At 46.2% G+C, this 23,145-nt stretch overlaps 1 long non-coding RNA gene and 3 pseudogenes across 4 annotated transcripts in view; 2 read left to right on the top strand and 2 right to left on the bottom strand.

Annotated features, from left to right (window-relative positions):
* The window catches only part of LOC134929197 (uncharacterized), an 82,247-nt gene extending 73,813 nt beyond the window's left edge, over positions 1 to 8,434 (bottom strand). For 3 of the 4 annotated variants that reach the window (XR_010178369.1, XR_010178370.1, XR_010178368.1), the window contains exons 1-2: positions 8,269 to 8,434; positions 3,268 to 3,390 (exon numbers count right to left, since the gene is read on the bottom strand). This is a non-coding gene — a long non-coding RNA (uncharacterized LOC134929197). Of the gene's footprint in view, positions 1 to 3,267; positions 3,391 to 5,513; positions 5,681 to 8,268 lie in introns of those variants that run through there. The other variant, XR_010178371.1, reaches the window with a different exon arrangement.
* Positions 3,883 to 4,002, bottom strand: LOC134929718 (5S ribosomal RNA; annotated as a pseudogene).
* LOC134930376 (5S ribosomal RNA) lies at positions 4,660 to 4,779 on the top strand (annotated as a pseudogene).
* On the top strand, positions 5,087 to 5,206 carry LOC134929719 (5S ribosomal RNA; annotated as a pseudogene).
* Positions 8,435 to 23,145: the final 14,711 nt, after the last annotated feature.

The following is a 23,145-nucleotide window of genomic DNA, read 5'->3' on the forward strand; positions in this document are numbered from 1 at the left end:
GTGACTACATAAATAGAGAAGTGGAAAAATCCTTAAAAAAATCTGGAACAGAGTATCAATTGACCATTGCCTATACTCTTCAGCAAAATGATGTAAGTGAATGAGTGAACCATACACCACAGGAGAAGCAAGATGTATGCTGAAGGATGCAGACCTAGACAAACAGTTTTGTTTATCCTAAAAACTTTTCTCCTATAGTTGCCCTAAAGGACATAAGTGTAAAACATCTCAGAACCTTTGGAAGTACCACCTACAGTATGTACATCTACCAAAGGAACGAAGACACAAGATACACAGTAATGTGCATTTTGATTGGCTACTGGCATGAATGCAAAGGCTACAGATAGTGGACTCCAAGGGGTGTGGTTTGTTGGGTCGAGAGTAACAAGGTCAACAGTCCTTAGGTCAACCACTGTTGGTTGACAGTGACTAGGTTGATACCTGAAATAGGTCGACACAGTCATAAGGTCAACATGAGAAAAGTTCAACATGAGTTTTGAAAAGAAAAAAATTGGTTTCATTTTCTTCGTAAAGTGAATGGGAACCCCAATTAGTGCACTGTGTCCCCTCACATGGCTCATGTTGACCTTTTCATGTGTCGACCTTTGCCATGTCGACCTAGTGACCATGTCAACCTAATGACCATGTCGACCTAATGCATGTCAACCAATAGTGGTCGACCTAATGAGTATTGACCTAAGTGATGGCGACCTAAAGACCGGACACAGACTCCAAGTGCCAAAAAGCTTGTGAAGTCAAGAGATGTATTCACAGAAACAGCATGAGTTATAGAAAAGTTGTATTTTTATATGAAGAGCAAGAATGAACATGCCAGCAGATGGAGATGTATCTCAGAGGCTATCAGCATGGAAATTCAACCAGTAAGATCAAATATCAGCAAGCCACTTAGGAGATATTCAAAAGCCAAAGCCAAGATCAATTGGTGTGAATGGAAGTCCAAAATAGCCACAAATGTGAAAGAAATCAAGAATCGTGACAGTGGCAGCAGTCCCAGGTTTGTGTTGAGAGACTGTTGCCATGGTCCTTGCTGTCAGTGAGAGGACTCTTACTGATATGTCTACCAAGTAGACCAAACTATAGTCACTTGATATTTTGGTGTCTTATTATATGTTTAACCATTTATTTATTACAGGTTGCTATGAGAAAGCTTTATTTGGATGTTTATATGACATGGAGAAGCTGCATCAAAGGGAAGTGTACAAATTGTAGTGCGCTACTACACAGAGTCTATGTTAATTCCTCCAGGGATTCTTCATTCCCTAAGCAAGATGGCCACAGAGTATTGCACTGTGCATGTGCAGCAGTGACATGGTGGGAGACGGACATTTCCCACTTAGCTCCAGTGAGACCCTGCGATTACGGATGTTCTATTATCCCTGCACTGCTATCGCATGTACAGTATATACAGGCACTGGCTGGTGAACTTAATAAACCCTGTGCCGCTACAAGCTCAACTATATGCCTAACAAGTGTATCACAGTGAGTATGGCTGTACCTGCTATCTTCAATAAATCACCTTACTCGATAAGCAATTGAGCTGTATCACAGTGGCAGTACATTCCACTGGTACAGTACCTTCTGCTATACCACTGCACCTGTACATACATTATTTTCCAACATTTGCACCCCTTGCATAGCAACACGGTATATCCAGGTGCACAGTTACTTGCTCTTTTTTTGCTTTACTTTCAGCTCAGAATCAGGCCCAAAATGAGCAACTGTAGTCTAAGCAAAACTTGTACATTTTTATATTTTTAAAATCATTGACTCACTTGACACCTACTTTTCTCCCACTCATGTTCCTCCTCTCTTAATAAATGATTCAGCATTCCTCCCAATAAAAAAAATATTCACTAACATAACAACATAATTAAAACTGTGATAACTCTAATAACGTTCACAGACTGGCCAACAAGTAGGTAACAACATTGGTGTTAGTTTTATATACATCCTGGTATTATTTTAGCTGTGGTTCTCTTAAATATAAGAAAACTATGTATGTGCCTAATAATAGCACTTGGAGGTCCTGCTGCCCCAAGCTATAGGGAATGAATAAGGTGGCCATTGTGTCTCAAGGGTGATATCCATTAGAAAGTGCAAAGGTTAATTATGGCAGCCACAATGAAGTGATTATATATATTGGTATTGATGACAAACAAGTCATTGATTATATAATACAAAGGTGACATATTTAAGTTAAGTTGACTTTATTAAAAGATTTATAGCATAAATATTTATTACACAGGTTATCTCATTATCAAACATACTGCCAAATTATGTTTAGTTGGTTACGACATCTCCTTACTGCAATAGCAATTGTGTTCAATTACATTTACCACTGTTAATGGGATAATGAACCATATTCCTGAGCTATTATATTCATTAAGTGTCCTGCAAATGTGTTAGTGCTTCCAAAAGATTCCTGTGAGAGTTATTTTTTACATACTTTGACAAAGCACACACGCACAGACACACACACACACACACACACACACAAAGACACACATACACACAATTTTCAGAAATACTGTAGGAGATGAAATTTGTTGAACTATATCAGATGAATTTGTTAAGCTTCCATGTGTTTTGTGTTCTGTTGGACATTCCCCTTTTTAACAATAGAAATGTCTTGTGATATTAGAATGTTGTTCTGAATTTATCAGGATATATTTAATTTAATTATGTTATGATCTCAAGAATTATATATATATATATATATATATATATATATATATATATACAGGTTGAGAATCCCTTATCCAAAATGCTTGGGACCAGAGGTATTTTGGATATCGGATTTTTCCGTATTTTGGAATAATTGCATACCATAATGAGATATCATGGTGATGGGACCTAAGTCTAAGCACAGAATGCATTTATGTTACATATAAACCTTATACATACAGCCTGAAGGTAATTTTAGCCAATATTTTTTATAACTTTGTGCATTAAACAAAGTGTGTGTACATTCACACAATTCATTTATGTTTCATATACACCTTATACACACAGCCTGAAGCTCATTTAATACAATATTTTTAATAACTTTGTTTTTTAAACAAAGTTTGTGTACATTGAGCCATCAAAAAACAAAGGTTTCACTATCTCACTCTCACTCAAAAAAGTCCGTATTTCGGAATATTCCGTATTTTGGAATATTTGGATATGGGCTACTCAACCTGTATATATACAGTAGTAACACTCACTTTCCTCGGTAAGATGTAAAGATAGAGAAACAGCACTCACATTTATGCCGGATTTATTAGTCCAACAGCATGATACAGTAGCAACAAGTGGCAGCCCGACGATCGTTTCAACCACACTCCTGTAGTTTTCTTCAGGGGCTAGTGAGACTCCTCACCTGGTGTCCTATTTAAAGGATAAAACAGCGTTAAGTGCAGAGAAGCAGCTCCCGCACTGTCCGCGCTACCATTGGTGCAGGTGCCGTGACTGGGTGGGCGGGGACTACACTGTAAACAAGTCCGCCCCCGGCTCTGACACCGGGTTAGGGTATGCTGTGATGCTACTTCCGTCACACCACATCACTCCGTGGCGGCGCATCGCTGTAATCATGTAAATGAAATGGTGCCCGGACCAGTATATTGAAAAGATACATGTACTCCCAGAGCCACCCAAAATGTTTATAAACTCTAAGACAAACACGAGTCTCCGCTTAATACAGTCATGATGAAATAATAAAAAATGCAATAATGGTGAAAATAAGTGAACATGTGATATGTGAACTAATAGCAAAAAATATAAATAAACATAAAGAGATAGCTAGGTGCAGATTCATAATTGGCGCATGACCCAGAGACTCAATTATCAGTCTCTGATCAGAGGTAAAAAATAAGTGTCCAATAATTACAGCACCCAGTATTCCCTGGAGGTCTCCCATCCAAGTACTGACCAGGCCCATCACTGCTTAGCTTCTAAGTTCGGATGGGTTTTGGGCATTCCCAGTGAGGTATGGCTGCAGTGAGTGAAAGCAGGAGTTTTAGATAAGCATTGATTGTATGTTGGTCATGTACCATCCTGTCCTCTCTCGTCAAACATACCAAACAAGGTAGCACTTGGCGGTGCCCCAATTAGAATTGCAAAACTGGTTCAATAGAGCAGTCTTTTGGATACACGGCAGTGTCACCACATCAATATACCCTGCTCAGGCACATTCGGTGATATGCAGCGAGAGTCAGAACCGTGTTAATACATGATAGGGACAAAGTCAAACAGGGAGTACTATGTGCCTGAGCGGGCTATATTGATGTGGTGACACCGCCATGTGTCCAAAAGACTGCTCTATTGAACCAGTTTTGCAATTCTGATTGGGGTGCAGCCGAGTGCTACCTTGTTTGATACATACTTGCCTACCTGACCCTCTCCATGAGGGAGAAAATGCTTTGTTCCTGGACTTTCATGGTAATGTATGATGTGGTGAGCTAGTTAATTGATAAAAAAAGGTGTTTCACCACAGGTGATAGCAATCATACATTACCAGGAAAGTCCAGGAACAGAGCATTTTCTCCCTCATGGAGAGGGTCAGGTAGGCAAGTATGGTTTGATATGTTTGACAAGAGAGGACAGGATGGTACATGACCAACGTACAGTCAACACTTGTCTAAAACTTCTGCTTTTGTTCACTACAGCCATACCTCACTGGGAATACACAATACCTGTCTGATCTTGGAAGCTAAGCAGTGATGGGCCTGGTCAGTACTTGGATGGGAGACCTCCAGGAAATACCAGGTGTTGTAATTATTGGACACTTATTTTTAACTTCTGATCAGAGACTGATAATCAAGTCTCTCGGTCATGCGCCAATTATGAACCTGCACGTGCAATCTCTTCATGTTTATTCTTATTTTTCGTTGCTATTAGTTTTCATCTCACATGTTTACTGTGGTGACACCACCGTGTGTCCAAAAGACTGCTCTATTATATCAGTTTTACAATTCAGATTGGGGCACCACCGAGTGCTACCTTGTTTGATATGTTTGACAAGAGAGGACAGGATGGTACATGACCAACATACAATCAATGCTTATCTAAAACTCCTGCTTTCACTCACTGCAGCCATACCTCACTGGGAATGCCCAAAACCCATCCGAACTTAGAAGCTAAGCAGTGATGGGCCTGGTCAGTACTTGGATGGGAGACCTCCAGGGAATACTGGGTGCTGTAATTATTGGACACTTATTTTTTACCTCTGATCAGAGACTGATAATTGAGTCTCTGGGTCATGCGCCAATTATGAATCTGCACCTAGCTATCTCTTTATGTTTATTCATATTTTTAGCTATTAGTTCACATATCACATGTTCACTTATTATCAAACATGTCAGCACTTCCATAGGGGTACCTCTCTGAGCACAGAGGACTCCAGCACCAATGACTTGTTACCCTGAGAAACATATTATACAGGTACTTTTTTTTTCTACCTAGCAGCACTCTCATCAGAATCAAAGGATATTGCACTACACTACTACACACACCAGGGGATATTCACAGGGTTACCCCTGACACAGATGCTGCACTAAACATTTTTCTATTGTGCTTGTGTTACTGCAACTTTCATCCCCTGTCCAATGTCTATGAACAAATAGAGGACAGCAGATTGCAGTTCATTTAACTTCATAGGCTTTACTTTTCCAAACATTCTCTCCAACCTGTGAAAAAAGAAATACATTTTCACATTTATTTTTTTTGCAATGTTACCTTTATATTAATGCATACTTGCCTAACCTCCTGAAATGGCCAGAAGGCCTCATTACACCCGTCTGCAGACAAACCTCCATCCGCTACTGCACACTCACTTACGGAGGAAATGTGGGCAGGGCGATGATGCGATTAATGCCGAATTGCATTATCATAGCCCCGCCCCCTGCTTTACAATGCCGGTAATGTGGGCATTGTATAGTGTGGGAGGGGCTGCGATGACAGTATCTCCACACCAGCAGACCGCCCCTATTTTGGAACCACACCCCCTGTTGTGTCGAAATGGCTGCTTCCTTCTGGAGGAGCAGCCAGAAAGTCAGCAAGTATGTGTTACTGTTAATAGGTAATATCTATACGATTGCAGTGTCATCATCAGGGGAGGACTGTCAGGACTGCAGTACAGGGCCCAGACTGACAGGAGGACTGCCTCTGCAGCTGTGTTTGAGGATATCTGTATTGAAATGTCCTCAACAAACTGGCTGCCACCATGGAGATTAAAAACGACTATATGGACGAACAAATACATACTGTAGGAACACAATAAAACATCTCATTTAACATAAGTCAGAGAGAAGGCAACATTATGTATGCAAGATTATGGCAGACCAAATATCACATTTGGAAACTCCGGCTGACAGCAGTGAGGCAGGGTCACGGTATCTATATATGTGAGAAGAAGGTGGCTGGGATCAGAGCTGGATTAAGGCTTTGGGGGGCCCGGGGCATTTAAGACTGGGGGGCCCTCATTCAGATGTGGACGGAGTAGCTATCGCTGCTGCTTACATAAAAGCAGCAGTGACAGCACTAATGTGGTAATGCAGCAGTAGGTGTCATGCCTCCAGCTGCATTACTGATATGAACTATGTCCAAGGATGGGGATTTAGTTGGTCACAATACCGACAGCTACATCCCGAACCTCCGAAATCCCGACAAGCATTGGCTGGCTGCGTGACCCAAGGGGTTGCGCAAGCCGCCCGCCACAATACCTACCAAGAGGCCAGGAAATATAGATCCTCTGACAGAGATCCTGGCCTACTGTGTCCCTGGAGACATGCCTGTTTGGAGAAATGGAGGCCGTCGCTGCCCCCAAATGGCATCAGACTGTCAATCTCTGACAGTCTGATGCCGCCTTATGTCTGGCGCCACAGACCCGTACTGCGCACATGCAGTACGAGTCTGGTCCATGCACAAAGTACTGAACATCGGTACTTTGCTGCATGAACCGCTACTCATCCACATCTCAATAAGAGCCATAGGTGGTCATTCCGAGTTGTTCGCTTGCTGCATTCGTTCGCTGTGCAGAGATCAGGCAAATGCGCACGCGTGACGTACTATTAGAACGACCAATGTAGTTTCCACAGGGTCTAGCGAAGCTTTTCAGTCGCACTGGTGGCCGCAGAGTGATTGACATGAAGTGGGCGTTTCTGGGTGTCAACTGACCGTTTTCAGGGAGTGTTCAGAAAAACACAGGCGTGCCAGGAAAAACGCAGGCGTGGCTGGGCGAACGCAGGGCGTGTTTGTGACATCAAAACAGGAACTGAACAGTCTGAAGTGATCGCAAGCGCTGAGTAGGTTTTGAGCTACTCTAAAAGTGCACAAAATTATTTTGTAGCCGCTCTGCGATCCTTTCGTTCGCACTTCTGCTAAGCTAAAATACACTCCCAGTGGGTGGCGGCATAGCGTTTGCACGGCTGCTAAAAACTGCTAGCGAGCGAACAACTCGGAATGACCACCATAGTGCGCAAGCCTTCTGCGTGTACATAAACAAGGAGCACGGACACACGTCACCCTAAAAAATAATTTCACGCATCACTTAACCAGCCGCTGTGCTGCCTCCAGCCTCATGCACACAGCAGGTGGGAGCTTTCCCTCATAACCTTTTCTCCAGTCCACAGGTGGGACAGTTCCCGAAAAAACAGGACGGTCCCACCAACACGTGATGGTTGGCAGGAAATGATGCATTCATACTCATATACATATACACACACACACACACACACACACACACTATATATATATATATATATATATATATATATATATAGAGAGAGAGAGAGAGAGAGAGATATAGATATATACACACATTTATACAGTATATCTATATATAAACACACAAAAGCATACATACAGTCTCACACGTATACACATGCATATATACTGTTACACACTGACAGTTAGTCAGTTACACACTTATACACATGCATTCACACATACATTCACAAACATAGTCACACACTTATACATATATATATTTGTCACACACAGTCAGAAACATATACACCTACCACATACCCTCCAACATTTTACACAGAAAAATCGGTACAAATCCGAAAAAGGGGCGTGGCCGCGGGTAAAGTGGGCGTGACCACGCCCCTTTTCCTATACTTTCAATGGAAGTTTGGAGAGCCAAAAATCGGTACAGACCATGAAAAAAAGGTACTGTACCTATTAAAAAGGTACAGTTGGAGGGTATGCTACCACAAACACACTTATACACATACTGTAGTGTGCTCCTCTCCTCCCTAGTATTACCTCACTATCACACACTGACTGGGTGGGCTGTGGGCACATGTCTGTAGCTGCTCCTCCTGCCTTCTCTCCTCCCTCCTCTCACATGCTGCCTGCAGTGAAACTGAAAGCAGTACCGTGTAGCCCCGCCCCCCGGCTCGGATTCCACCCCTCTGCCCTCTCCCTCTTCTTTCTTTGGACTTTATGCAGCTTGCGGTGCACTTTGCACTGCAGCTGCACACTGAACTGTGGGGCCCCTAGCAGCAGGGGGGCTCAGGGTAATGTACCCCCTGTGACCCCCCTTAATCCGGCTCTGGCTGGGATATATATGTGTAAGAGGGAGGCAGGGATGTGCGGTGCGGTAAGAGGCTCAGGAAGCACTGGCTAATATCAGAAACAGATTTAAACACAATATATGAGCCAAAGGGTTTATTTGGGAATTATGCAAAGATGCTGTAGTATTATTATTATTATTATTATTATTATTATTATTTATTTATATGGTGCCACAAGAGATCCGCAGCGCCCATTACACAGTACATAATCAAATGAGCAAACAAGAAAAAGCACTTACAGTTCAAGGCAATATAGGACAGGTATGAAAACCAGGGGTTAGGTGCCATCAAAGGGAGTATAGAGTATAAGATAGTGTAAGTAAGAAAAGTATTATATACTGCTGGAAATTTGATGAGTTTGATCAGAGATGTGCAGAAAAGATAGGCTGATGAGGCAGTGCCACACCTGCCATAGACTTTTTACTTCTTAAGAGTTTTGACTATAAAAATGATTAGAATAATTCAAAGAAGATATTTCTAATATATTCTTTGTATTTTTAATATACTTTATAAAATCAAAACTCTGGCAAATACGTTAGTTAGAGGGTGGCGGCAATGCGTGTGGTGGTGCCTGCTGCCGTGCAGGTGTAGTTTCGGTACTCACCAGGCGCCGCTCTCTCTCACCTTCAGGTACCGGAACCTTCAACGGACCTGGCAATCTTCAGTTGGATCCGGACACGGCGATTCCCTCTCGGAGCTGACCGACGACCGAGCTGAGGAGAAAATAGTCTACCTTAAGGGGGGTATCAACCCTTCTTCCACCGGAAAAGGGGATACCCCAGGGGTGACGGCGACCTTCACCGGTTGGGTGAAAGGTCATCACTGGCACAAAGCCTCAGACACCCAGATTTCACACACTCGCACTCTCGCGCGTAGTGTGATGAAGGGTATTCTCACGTCCGTGAGCAATCCCTATTCCGGCGCTCGGGGACAGAAAAGGGACAATCGTACACAGATGCTACTCACCGTTACAAGTCTTGCACTCCGATCTTCTCCACTTACAGGTCCCTGTAAGGAGGTAAAGAGAAAACAGCCGTGCAGGGCCAAGAACTACCCTAGTGTGCGTCCGCTACACTAGCTACATAAACAGAGCCCTCAAACTAGCTCGTGTGGGTGGTACAACACAACTATGCACAAACTTAAAACAAACAGACACTTTGCCCTACACGGTAACAACATACATCACAATATCGGATTACAAGATCCCACGGTGCTGTCCCTTTAAGTACCCGACTCAGAACACCCGGTAGTGGGGGCCGCACAGCTCACCCACCTCCCGTACTCTCTTCTCAGGGGCTCAGGCCGAGCGGACCTGCCTACCTAAACACCTCAGGGTGGCCTGGGCCTAGTGCCCAGTGCCACCTTTATTCACCTCGGGGGGCACTTATTCACTGGGCCTGGCGCCCCCTGACTGCACACAGGCCGGAGGCCTGACTTCGCCCACGGGCCTAGCGCCAGCCTAACTTGTTGCCCGTTGGGTGACCTGGGCCTAGTCACCTTATATGTACCTAGCGGCCGCCAAACTGAACTAGGGCCTAATGCCCTCTAATGCCCCCACAGGCCTATTGCCTGGATTGCTGCTCGGGCCTAATGCCCGCCTACTGCGCCGTTTAGGTGGCTTGGGCCTAACGTCCAAACCACCAAACCTAATGGTGACCCCCAAGTTCCTATCTGCGCCACAGGCCTAGTGCCTGAACTGTGCCCCTGGGCCTAATGCCCGTCCCTGATGGTCTAGGGAGGAAAAGGGGAGGGGGTGAGAGTAGCCTCACTGAGGCCTCACCTGATCCGGGGGTCTCCGGCACCCTCTTCTGCCGCTGACCCGTCCTGGCCAGCGGCGCCGCCGTCTCTTCTCCGCGTCCAGCCGCCGCTTGACATCTTCTTCCCGGAGCCTGGAGTCTTCTGGCCTCTTCCGCAGCCACCGGAGCTCTTCAGCGCTCTTCCGCGCGCCCTCTGTCTTCGGCTCCCGCCCGGCGTCTCCTTTCGCGCTCCTCCGCGCACCCGACCTCTTCGGCTCCCGCCCGGCGTCTCCTTTCGCGCTCCTCCGCGCGCCCGACCTCTTCGGCTCCCGCCCGGCGTCTCCTTTCGCGCTCCTCCGCGCGCCCGACCTCTTCGGCTCCCGCCCGGCGTCTGACGTCAGACGCCAGGGGCGGAGCCTATAACACGGCGAGCGCCGATTGGCTCGTCGCGCCCACCTCTGATTGGCCGCCGCTCCGGGAGCCACGATTTGCTCCCGTAGGGCGCCAACATTTGAACGACTCCGCAGTCTCTTTTCCCGGTGCAGGGAAAAGGGTAATCCCTGCACCAGACACCTGCCGCTCCTGCACACTGACAGGCGCTAGGGACAGACAAGCTGTCCCAGCGCTGTCAGAGACGCCCTCCCGCAGGTGGAATGTGTCCTGTAAAACAGGACACATCTCCACATTTCCCCCCCCTTTTTCCTTTGTAGTTCCTACAAAGGTCTCCACGACGTCCATTGTCCGCGGGTCAGGGAATTCTGAGGTCCCTCCGGCGAGGTAGTGTTCGAGGTCCCAGCCCGGACAGACCGTGACCCCACATCCTTCCTCCTCCAGCTCCGGGTTCCTCTTCTTACCTCCTGACCTCCATCGGCGGATCCTCTGGGGGAGTGGCATCTCCTCACGATCGCTCGACGTTGGCCACCAAGGGGACTCTTCCTCCACGGGGACAACAGTCACCCACTCTTGACCTCCCATGTCGTCTGTGGCATCGTCCCTGTCTTCAGGGTGTGGTACCGACCAGCACCCAACAGCGGAATCCTCCGGGGCATCCGTTTCCTCCCGGGCAACAACCACCATCTGTCGCATCTCCTCGTGGGGCATCTCCAAAGGTCCCATGTCTTCCTCTGGAACGGGTCCTCCCACGGCATCACGATCCTCTCCCCGTACGTCCGTCCATTTCGGCACTTCCGGCAGGTATTCTTGCTCCAGGACTATCTCCTCCTCTTCACGGAGGGCATTCAACTGGGAGCACGACTCCACCCGATCCTGCCAGTCACTCTCGTCGGCGCTTCCGATGCCAGAGTCGTCCTCCATCTGTTCTTGGAGGGATTCGTCGGCGGACAGCTCACCGTAGTCCGAGTCCTCCTCCACCGATACCTGGACTAGGGGATTATTTTCCTCCTCAGCGTACTTGGTCCCTTCCACTGGCATCTTTACTTCCTCAGCGTACTCCTTCGCTTCCGCTGGCATCTTTACTTCCTCAGCGTACTCCTTCGCTTCCGCTGGCATCCTTACTTCCTCAGCGTACTTCTCTTCCGCTGGCATGTCTAATCCCTCAGCGTACTTCTCTTCCGCTGGCATCTCTAAGTACCCAGGACACACCTGTTCCGCACGTCCTGGTCGTGGACGGTTCCAACGTGGGGAGATTCCGGACATCCCCGTCACTGGGTCTTCACGCTTTCCCTCGCAGCGTGGTCTCTACACCTCCCAGTCGTCCACCTCCGCCTTCTGCGGGAAAGGATTCTTCCTTACTGGGGTTTCTTTCTTGGGACAGAGTAGATCCGCTGCATCTTCCCAGGGGCACTCACTGGCCGAATGTCCTGATCGCCGACACTTCCAACAAGGGAGAGTCACTGCCACCTTCTCCAAGACGGGTTCCTTGGCCACCTCCTTCACTGGGGGATCTTCACCCGTTGGTTCCGGCTCAGAGGAAATGGGCACCTGTGAACTAACTTCAAGCAGGGTCTTCCGCTCCATTTCCCTGGTTTCCTCTTCCCATCTCTGGGCACGACCATCCGCAACCATCCGGTCTTCATTCCACAACCAATCGGGAAGCGCATGTCCCCTCACCTCGCAGAGTGCACACACGGGCTCTGCAGCCACCCGGTTCCGAAGTTGCTGACGAGACTCCGTCAGCTGCTTCACCGTGGCCTTGTAGTCCGTCCTGTCTTCAGTCCATGGACACTCCGGGAGTCTATGTCGGGGATCTCCACAGCTTTCACACTGGAAATCAACCTCGTCTTGGCTCCACTCTTCATCCCAGGGACAACGGTTATGCTCATGCCCGTAGTTTCCGCAAAGCAAACACCAGGACGCCTTCTTCGCTTGGCCCTTCTGACGTCTTCGGTCCGCTTCCTGGACCACCTTCTTTGGGGACGTCTCTCGCCAAGTACACTCATCGGCAAAGTGCCCCGTTTGCCGACACTTCTTGCAGGGCGTCACAGCGGCCTTCTTGCGCCCCTTCTCCCGGCGCTCTTCCTTTTCACGCTGGACCGACCGCTGCACCATCTTCAGGAGGTCTGCCCCAGACACCGTCACCCAGTCGCTCTGGTCCGCACATGTCCGGGGGTGAGTCTGTTCCCGGAGCCGTCCGCAGGGAGGTCTTCTTGGTGGCGTTCCACATCGTGTCCGTGATCCTGTATCCTTGATCCTGCCGACTAAGCCAAAATGTAAGAGGGTGGCGGCGGTGCGTGTGGTGGTGCCTGCTGCCGTGCAGGTGTAGTTTCAGTACTCACCAGGCGCAGCTCTCTCTCACCTTCAGGTACCGGAACCTTCAACGGACCTGGCAATCTTCAGTCGGATCCAGACACGGCGATTCCCTCTCGGAGCTGACCGACGACCGAGCTGAGGAGAAAATAGTCTACCTTAAGGGGGTATCAACCCTTCTTCCACCGGAAAAGGGGATACCCCAGGGGTGACGGCGACCTTCACCGGTTGGGTGAAAGGTCATCACTGGCACAAAGCCTCAGCCACCCAGATTTCACACACTTGCACTCTCGCGCGTAGTGTGATGAAGGGGATTCTCACGTCCGTGAGCAATCCCTATTCCGGCGCTCGGGGACAGACAAGGGACAAACGTACACAGATGCTACTCACCGTTACAAGTCTTGCACTCCGATCTTCTCCACTTACAGGTCCCTGTAAGGAGGTAAAGAGAAAACAGCCGTGCAGGGCCAAGAACTACCCTAGTGTGCGTCCACTACACTAGCTACATAAACAGAGCCCTCAAACTAGCTTGTGTGGGTGGTGCAACACAACTATGCACAAACTTAAAACAAACAGACACTTTGCCCTACACGGTAACAACATACATCACAATATCGGATTACAAGATCCCACGGTGCTGTCCCTTTAAGTACCCAACTCAGAACACCCGGTAGTGGGGGCCGCACAGCTCACCCACCTCCCGTACTCTCTTCTCAGGGCTCAGGCCGAGCGGACCTGCCTACCTAAACACCTCAGGGTGGCCTGGGCCTAGTGCCCAGTGCCACCTTTATTCACCTCGGGGGGGCACTTATTCACTGGGCCTAGCGCCCCCTGACTGCACACAGGCCGGAGGCCTGGCTTCGCCCACGGGCCTAGCGCCCGCCTAACTTGTTGCCCGTTGGGTGACCTGGGCCTAGTCACCTTATATGTACCTAGCGGCCGCCAAACTGAACTAGGGCCTAATGCCCTCTAATGCCCCCACAGGCCTATTGCCTGGATTGCTGCTCGGGCATAATGCCCGCCTACTGCGCCGTTTAGGTGGCTTGGGCCTAACACCCAAACCACCAAACCTAATGGTGACCCCCAAGTTCCTATCTGCGCCACAGGCCTAGTGCCTGAACTGTGCCCCCGGGCCTAATGCCCGTCCCTGATGGTCTAGGGAGGAAAAGGGGAGGGGGTGAGAGTAGCCTCACTGAAGCCTCACCTGATCCGGGGGTCTCCGGCACCCTCTTCTGCCGCTGACCCGTCCTGGTCAGCGGCGCCGCCGTCTTTTCTCCGCGTCCAGCCGCCGCTGGACATCTTCTTCCCGGAGCCTGGAGTCTTCTGGCCTCTTCCGCGGCCACCGGAGCTCTTCAGCGCTCTTCCGTCTTCGGCTCCCACCCGGCGTCTCCTTTCGCGCCCGACCTCTTCGGCTCCCGCCCGGCGTCTGACGTCAGACACCGGGGGCGGGGCCTATGACGCGGCGAGCGCCGATTGGCTCACCGCGCCCACCTCTGATTGGCCGCCGCTCCGAGAGCCGCGATTGGCTCCCGGAGGGCGCCAACATTTGAACGACTCCGCAGCCTCCAGTCCGGTGCAGGGAAAAGGATAATCCCTGCACCGGACACCCGCCGCTCCTGCACACTGACAGGCGCTAGGGACAGACAAGCTGTCCCAGCACTGTCAGAGACGCCCTCCCGCAGGTGGAATGTGTCCTGTAAAACAGGACACATCTCCACATTATTATGACTGGAAAGGCTCTGCTTCACCTCACCGCACGTCACTGGAGGTAGGTGGATGAGCCAGGGCTGAGTATATACGTGTGAGAGGGAGGTGTTTGGGGTATATATATATATATATATATATATATGTGTGTGTGTGTGTGTGTGTGAGGTGGAGCTGCCATGAGGGTATTTATCATTCTAAGGAGACTGATGCAGCACCAGAGTATTTATATGTGTGAGAGGGAGGTGGCTGGGGTATATGTGCCTCATGTGCCTAATGGAAACTATTTTCCCCAGCGTGTGATTCATGCACAGAAATTAGATATATTGAAGTTCAGTGGTGCTGTTTATGTATATTCATGTTTTCCTTAATCCACTAAATTATCCACCTATATTTTTACCTTTCACCACATCACCTATGTGTCTATAGGTGATTGCACATACCGCATTCTTTTTCACTAATAAATAACTGACACATTTTTGTGAGGCCCTAACCCAGTGGTTCCCAGACTTTTTTTAATCTCGGTGCACTAGAGTATCAGAATATTTTTCACGACACCCCTAGGTCAAAAGTTTCTCATTGAGAAATGTAGAAAGAAATATTAAATTAAGTAAATTGTGTTTTTAGGTCATCCTTAGGTTCAACTGAGGGCCAAGATTTGCTTCTGTTTGTCCACCTATTTTATGATTGACAGCCAACTGCGCTGGTTTTGCCTATTACATTTACCATAAATAATTTGAATTGGTCCTAGACCACCAACCCAGGGCACCCCTGCAAGTGTCCCAAGGCATCCTAGGGTGCCATGGCGCACAGTTTGAGAACCACTGCCCTAGCTTAATTTCTCCTATCTGTCAATTTATTGATATAAAGGGACATTGGGGGTCATTGCGACCCGTTCGCACGCAGCGGTTTGTCGCTGTGGTGCGAACTGGTCTGAAATGTGCATGCACAGCTGCCGCACTGCGCACGCGATTCGTTGCTCGGTGACAGGGGTCGCCAGGTTACATCGCGGACAACGAAGAAAGCAGTCGCAGAGGTGACCGCAAGAAGATTGACAGAAAGAAGTCACCAGACCGTTGCCTGCCGTCACCAGACCGTTGCCTGCCGTTTTCGGGGAGTGGTGAAGAAAATGCAGGCGTGTCCAGGAGATTGGAGGGCGGATGTCTGATGTCAAAGCCGGCCCCAGCATCGCTGAGAGTGTCGCACAGGGTAAGTATGACCAGGGCTAGTCTTGTTCAGCATGAATTTTTTTAGCTTAGCAGGGTTGCACAAGCGATCGCAGCCCTGCAAAGCTAAAATACACTCCCCCATAGGCGTGGACTAGTTGATCGCAGCAGCAGCAAAAAGTTGCTGGCTGCGATCAACTCAGAATGACCACCATTGTTCCCTCAGTAACAATTTTCATATGTGTATCTATATACCTACAGTATATACTGTATGCTCATTCTTTGTGACTAGTGCTATGATAATTTAGTATTGCCCGCTTATGATCAGCGAGCCATCTAAATCAAATCCTTGTAAAGTAATAATAGTTTGATAGGATCACAGTGCAAACATTTCTTTTTATTAAATGCGCGGTTAAACAAACTAAACAGTAATTAGATTTTTCCCAGAAATTTGGAATAATGACAGAAAGATGTTAGTGCTATTTATGTGTTTCATCAGAACAGTGCACTGAAATTAAAATGTTCCATTTTCTTAGAATACATAGTGGGTACAGACGAGTTCAAATGATATCTAACATTGGCCCTCATTCCGAGTTGTTCGCTCGCTAGCTGCTTTTAGCAGCAGTGCACACGCTAGGCCGCCGCCCTCTGGGAGTGTATCTTAGCTTAGCAGAAGTGCGAACGAAAGATTAGCAGTTCTGCTATTAAATATTTCCCTGCAGTTTCTGAGTAGCTCCAGACCTACTCCTACATTGCGATCACTGCAGACTGTTTGGTTCCTGGTTTGACGTCACAAACACGCCGTGCGTTCGGCCAGCCACTCCCCCGTTTCCCCAGCCACTCCTGCGTTTTTGGCTGGCACGCCTGCGTTTTTTAGCACACTCCCGGAAAACGCTCAGTTAACACCCAGAAACACCCACTTCCTGTCAATCACTCACCGATCAGCAGAGCGACTGAAAAGCGTCGCTCGGCCCTGTGTAAAATTGCATAGTTTTGTGTGAAAGTACTTAGCGTGTGCGCCCTGCGGCCTATACGCATGCGCAGAACTGCCGGTTTTTAGCCTGAACGCAATTCTGCAAAAAACGGCAGCGAGCGAACAACTCGGAATGACCATTATTGACATAGTAGAAATAAACTAGTTGGGTACAGTTCTGGACATATGGAAATGATTGACTGGATAATATAATCAAGTTGTGAAGGGCTAAAATAGTCATTTTAAAAAGGGATGATGGAAAGTAAAATAAACATACCATAAAATGGGACATAATTATTACAGTGAAAATTAGAATAAAATGTTGCCTTATGGCCATAAAACTGTTAAAAATGCAAGTAAAACAATTGTGGTGGTAATCACAAAAACATAAGATTATTTGAAATATCTAAGCATAATTAAAGTATATGAGCATAATTGAGCAATAAAAGTAATAACACAATACAGTAGATGCTCAAACACTGTATAATGTAATTGGATACTTTTGCAGGGTTTAATCAAAATACGAAGTGAAAAAATACACAGTAGAATATGTGTGTTTAGTGAAACAATTGAAACTACGACCAAATACACCTAATATGTGCAAATGTACAGTAAGTGACTGCCATGTGTATAGTTAGAAACTTTGAATGGCAGTAGCAACATCTAGAAAAATAAATAAAAATGTTGCATAAAAATTGAAAGGTGATACATTGAAAAGGAAACAATGTGGGAATAAACTGCTATAACATGCACTGTATTTTTATACATTTTCAAGTATTAGATATCGTTCCACCAGTATTCTTCAAAGGGATTACGGTAATCTAGTTAAAAATTCACACTGTATGAGTCTATCTCCTGCACTATCCACATTAAAGTTACCTCTCTATCCTGCCACTTCCACCTTCATAACATCAACAGAATCCAGCTCTTACCCCCTCTGCCACCAAACTCTCATCATTTCCCGTTTAGACTACTGTAACCTCTTCCTCTCTGTTATCCTTCTCTCACCTCTCCAGACTATAATCTTTTCTTAATGCTGCTGCTCATCTCATTTTCTATCCCACCATATGATGCTGGCCTCCCTCCTTTTAAAAGGCTTTACTTGTTATCCCACTCACAATCCAGTTCAAAACCCTCACTGTCACTTACAAATCCTTAAACAAAACCTCCCCTCTGTACAACGCTAACATCGCTTCTGTCCACACTCTCTCTTGCACTCTCCATTTCACTTCCGACCAACGCCTCTCCTCGGCCCTGGTCTTTTGCTCATACTCACTTTCAAGACTTAGCACTGACCCTCCACCACTCTCATGCACGGAGATAATCTAGGTGCAAACTTTAAATACAAAGAATACTGATAGTCAAAATAATTATAAGAAACAAATTAACTTAGATACAGATGTAGCCACACTCATCATGGCTACATCTCAGTGCAACTGCGCCTTAACCACAACTGCGTGCACGTCTGGGGGCACATGCGTCTTAGACGCACACGCGCTCCATTCGCACGAATGGAGTGGCAAATGTCACAGCTCGGCACAACTAGGCGTGTACGGCAGATGTAGCAATGATTAATTGAGGTTCTTAGCCTGTTTTGCCAAAAATGTATACCCATTCACCATGTCAAGGTGAACTTATCAGATGGATCAATAAATCCATAATGTGTATTAAATCAATTTATCAAGGATTTACTTATAGTGCCCATTGCAAAATGTAGACAGCAATGCAGGTACCTCATACTGATTAAAAACACCTAAGGGCAGATGGGAGGACTGCTAATACCAAACAGAAGGAGTCTCAGCCTTCAAGTGTACAATAAATCTAAAGGGGAAAAAATGGTAGGGGGTCTTAGTGCAGCTAAGTTCCCAGGATACATTTGGCTAGCTGAGATTCACTGTATCCTTGGGCTTTATGGGTGAATATAGGGTAAAGGTGCACATGCATCCATATTGTTAGAACATCAAAGCACAACAATAGGGTTCACAGTTAAGTTACTATAAATGGATGCAAACTCTGTCTATAAAATCCATTCCAACTCTGTCTATAAAATCCATTCTTTGTAAAACATCTCCTTCTTAGCTTAACAATTGCATTAAGCTTCCATAAGAAAACTAATGTTGGCTCCCAATCCTTAGGAAACAGCTTTCCTTTGTATGATACACTGCAGCAGCATTAAATCCTCCTCTCTCACTGCTCAGCCACTTACACTTACCTGCACTTCCCCTTGCACTTCTCCTGTCAAGCTCTCTTCCATCATAAATCTCTATGCTATTTATGTGATCAGGCACATTATCTGATCAATACTCATCCTTTGCCCACAGGTGTAGTACTTCTATTTTACATCTAATGGACACAGATCATACCAATGCCTAAGTACTAAGCCTAAATAAGCTTCACTGTGTAAATAGAAAAGTACAGATTCTAAGAAGAAAAAAATAGAGGGAAGGAGAATGGGAAAAGCAGAGAGAAGAATAATGAAAAAGAAGACCAGTAAAACATTCTAAAGACAGGTTAAAGGAGACAGCTCGAGAAAGGAGAATAAGAAAGGAGCGTGAGAAAAGAAATAGAGAAAATGAGAAAAAAAGAAGAGAGGAAAAATCATATAAAGAGAAGGGGAGGGAGAAAAAATACAAAAGAGAGAGGCAAACAGAGAGGTAGAACGGGGAGTGTGGTGACAGATAAGTTTGCTTAAGAGAGTCAGCCACTTCTTTCTTTGAGGAACCATAGCGATCAAGCCGCACCTTGGCATATTTTATTATTATTATCGTTTATTTATAAAGTTGCAACATATTTTGAAACACCGTGAATTAGGGGGGTTCATAATTCAATCAAATTACAGATGGTACAGATTGGTCTGCCAAAATAAGTTTACATGCTAGGAGGTGTGGGGAACTATTAGTACTGTACATAAGGTAGCAGAACAACAAATGTAGCTGGTGGTGATGATATTGCAGGTAATTTTTTCCATGCATGTGACATGCCAGGTTAGTTTTTGTGCAAGGACACTGAGGGAAGGTCAATGTGCTTCTAGTTTCCATCTGCTAAGCGTTTCGCTGTTCGTATGTTGATTTTATTAAGGGTTTATTCATCTTAAAGGGAGGATAAGCATAGCAGAGGATAAATTGGGGATTTGGAACCCTAACATGGAGTTAACGCAGTTGTTTACAGTACCTTATCCCAGAAGCTTACTGTCATTTGGTCGACTACTATTGGTCTATATGCATTAGGACGACATGGTCACTAGGTCGACATGGTCATTAGGTCTACATGTACTAGGTCAACGTGGAAAAAGGTTGATATGAGTTTTTCACTTTTTCTTTCTTTCATTTTTTGATCTTTTTCATACTTTACGATCCATGTGGACTACAATTGGGAACGGTAACCTGCCCAAAGCATGGCGAGCAAAGTGAGCCATGTGAGGGGACATGGTGCACTAATTTGGGGTTCCCCGTCACTTTACGACCAATAGTGGTCGACCTAATGACTGTCGACCTAAGTCTTGTCGACCAAATGACCCATACCTATCCCAGAAGAAAAGATATCTTTGACAGGAGCACCAAATATGATAGCTTTCTCGGTGGCCAGCATCTGGAGTTAGATACATTGTATTGTAATAGAGCATATAAACTGTTTCTTTGATTAAAGTGGGAAGTCAAGAGTATGCCTTTTCCTCACCTTCTCCAAGTAATCCCCTTCTTGGGGAGTCCCTAGGTCTCTCTGCTACACCTCTTCATGTGTTCCTTACAATTTCATAGTGAAACCTTGTAATACATTATGTGTTGAAAAAAGCATGCCTCTGTATAAGTGGCAGCAGAGACAGAGTGGCTGAAAAGATGATAGAAAATTAAGGATTTCTGAAAGGGGAACTGACAGAACAGACTGAATGATCTATAGATTCTCATAGGGCCTTTACTGTATATTCGAGATGTACAAAGAGATCGTATGGCTCACTTCATTGAGGTGTTTATTATACTGGGAAGTGGTAAAAATACAGCTAGTCGGGATCCCGGCGGTCACAACTGGAATCCCAACTAGCGGTGAAATGCCACAGCCGGAATACCAGTGACACAGGCTATTCTCCCTTTGTGGGTGTCCACAACGCCAATAGAGAGAGAATAGAACCTGTGGCGAGTGCAGGGAGTTTGCAAGGGGCTTCCTAGCGCTCGCCCGGCTGCCGCCATTACGATGGGTGGGATCCCACTGCCGGGATCACGACAACCGGGATCCCGTCCACTGGCATTTCATACTAATTCCATTATACCATGTTCCAACTTTAATCCAATATCTAAACAGTTTGTGGATATTGCCAGGGGAAACTCAGCTTGTCCATTAGGGCAGTGGTTCCCAAACGTTTTTTAATAATGGTGCCCTAGAGTATCAGAATATTTTCACGGCACCCCTAGGCCAAAAGTTTATTTGAGAATTTTAGAAAACAATAAGTAAATTATGTTTATGTGTCATCCTTAGTTTCTTTAGTGTGTAGCGGGACAATGTTTGCTTCTGGTTTTGTCTATTACTTTGACCAAAAATAGTTTGAATTGGTCCTGGACCACCAATCCAAGGCACCCCTGCTAGTGTCCTGGGGCAACCCAGGGTGCCTAGACACACAGTTTGGGAACCATTGCCTTAGAGCGCTAAAAAAAACTAACCAGTAGAAGAAAAATTAAATGAGTACCATAGATTAAATTTGATTTGGGAGTTGGTAATAGGTTCAGTAATGACAGTTTACATACTGTAGCTTGTGGAGCTCCCAGATGAATAAGAGACAGATAAGGTCAAGGTATGTAGTCACAATATCTAACTTTGGGATTGTATTGGTAGTAAAAAGCCATGTGATCATCCATGATAGGTGGGTTAGCCAGTAGTACACCCTATGACTGAGCTTCAATGAGAACTTTAGATGTTTTTTGAGTATTGCCAATTTGATCTTCAGGGGTCTCCCATTCCACATAGAGAAACACTTTGGAAATTGTGGGGTCGAATATAGGGCCTAATTCAGTAAGAATTGTAGATGTGCGACAAAACGCACACCTACATCTCATTACTCTGACATGCAGGGGTACACCCAGTACAAGGCAAGTCCACCCCGCATGTTTGGTCCTGTCCCCTGCAAACATGCGAGCGCATGGAATGACGGCGATGCTCTTGCATGTTTAGGGTTGCTCTCTGCCTAGCTGCGAAGGCAGACTGCTACCCGCCATGTTTAGGCTTGAACTGGCTGCATGTGACATCATGCAGCCGCCGCGGCCCACCCAAGAAAGGGTCTGGACAGGCCTACATTGTCTGGACCGCTCCCCTAAAATTCTGCTGCTACGCCCTACTACCGCCCCGCAAACGCCTCTGCCTGTCAATCAGGCAGAGGTGTTTTCACATGTGAATTGCCATCACATCTCACACGCAGAGCGGTTTCTGTGCCTGCGCATACTGCAGAGGGCTTCAGCATGCAAACACAGTCAGAGCAGTGTTCCATGCTGAATTAGGCCCATAGAGCATGTTACTAGGATATTGTCAGCATTCACCTCTATTCATAATACATTATCTATATGTTTTGTTTTCTAGAGACCATGATTATCCAGATAACTCCACTAATTTGTCTAGATTTGCTTTTTGGATCTAGGTTCCTTCCTAACCAAATGTCTACTTAACAATGCAATGTGAATTATTAGTAGGAAAAATTGGGGGATCATTAATGGGAACATAAAATATTTGGGGAAAAGAACTGTTTTATTTTATTTTGATGTTATGTAGGCAAGATTTGCTGATTCTCCATGTGGAGACAGAAGGATATTTACAGATGGGTCCTAAACTCTGTTAGCGCTGGGCATCTTTTTTTTGAAGAAAATGGGTTTCTTCGCATTGCTATGCTAACAGGATGCACAAGCAGACTCTACTGATTAAAATGATTTGTGGCATGCCTGCTATATATTCTCTGTGTGCCTGCTGCTGTTAACTGCACACAAAATCGTATATTACAGTGTTTTCTAGGAAAACACTGTAACGTACCATTTCATATGCAGATACAGCCACAGACTAGAGGCATGCCGCATATAATTTTAATCAGCATAAGCTGCGTGTACGTCTTACTGTAGTTGCATTATTTTGCTAATAAGACGCATTTTAGTGGAAAAGTCGCACGTAAAGATGCTTTGTGCTACCAAATCACGCTACGGAATGGTGTGACTAGAAGGGCTGTTTGGTCAGGGAGGCTACTAGGGCGGAAGATGATGTTGTCTAGGGAGGCAGCTACCTGCTAGCAGCACTAGTTTCCGCCAGAGCTGCAG

Source organism: Pseudophryne corroboree, chromosome 5 (assembly GCF_028390025.1).
Source record: "Pseudophryne corroboree isolate aPseCor3 chromosome 5, aPseCor3.hap2, whole genome shotgun sequence".
Lineage (NCBI taxonomy): Eukaryota > Metazoa > Chordata > Amphibia > Anura > Myobatrachidae > Pseudophryne > Pseudophryne corroboree.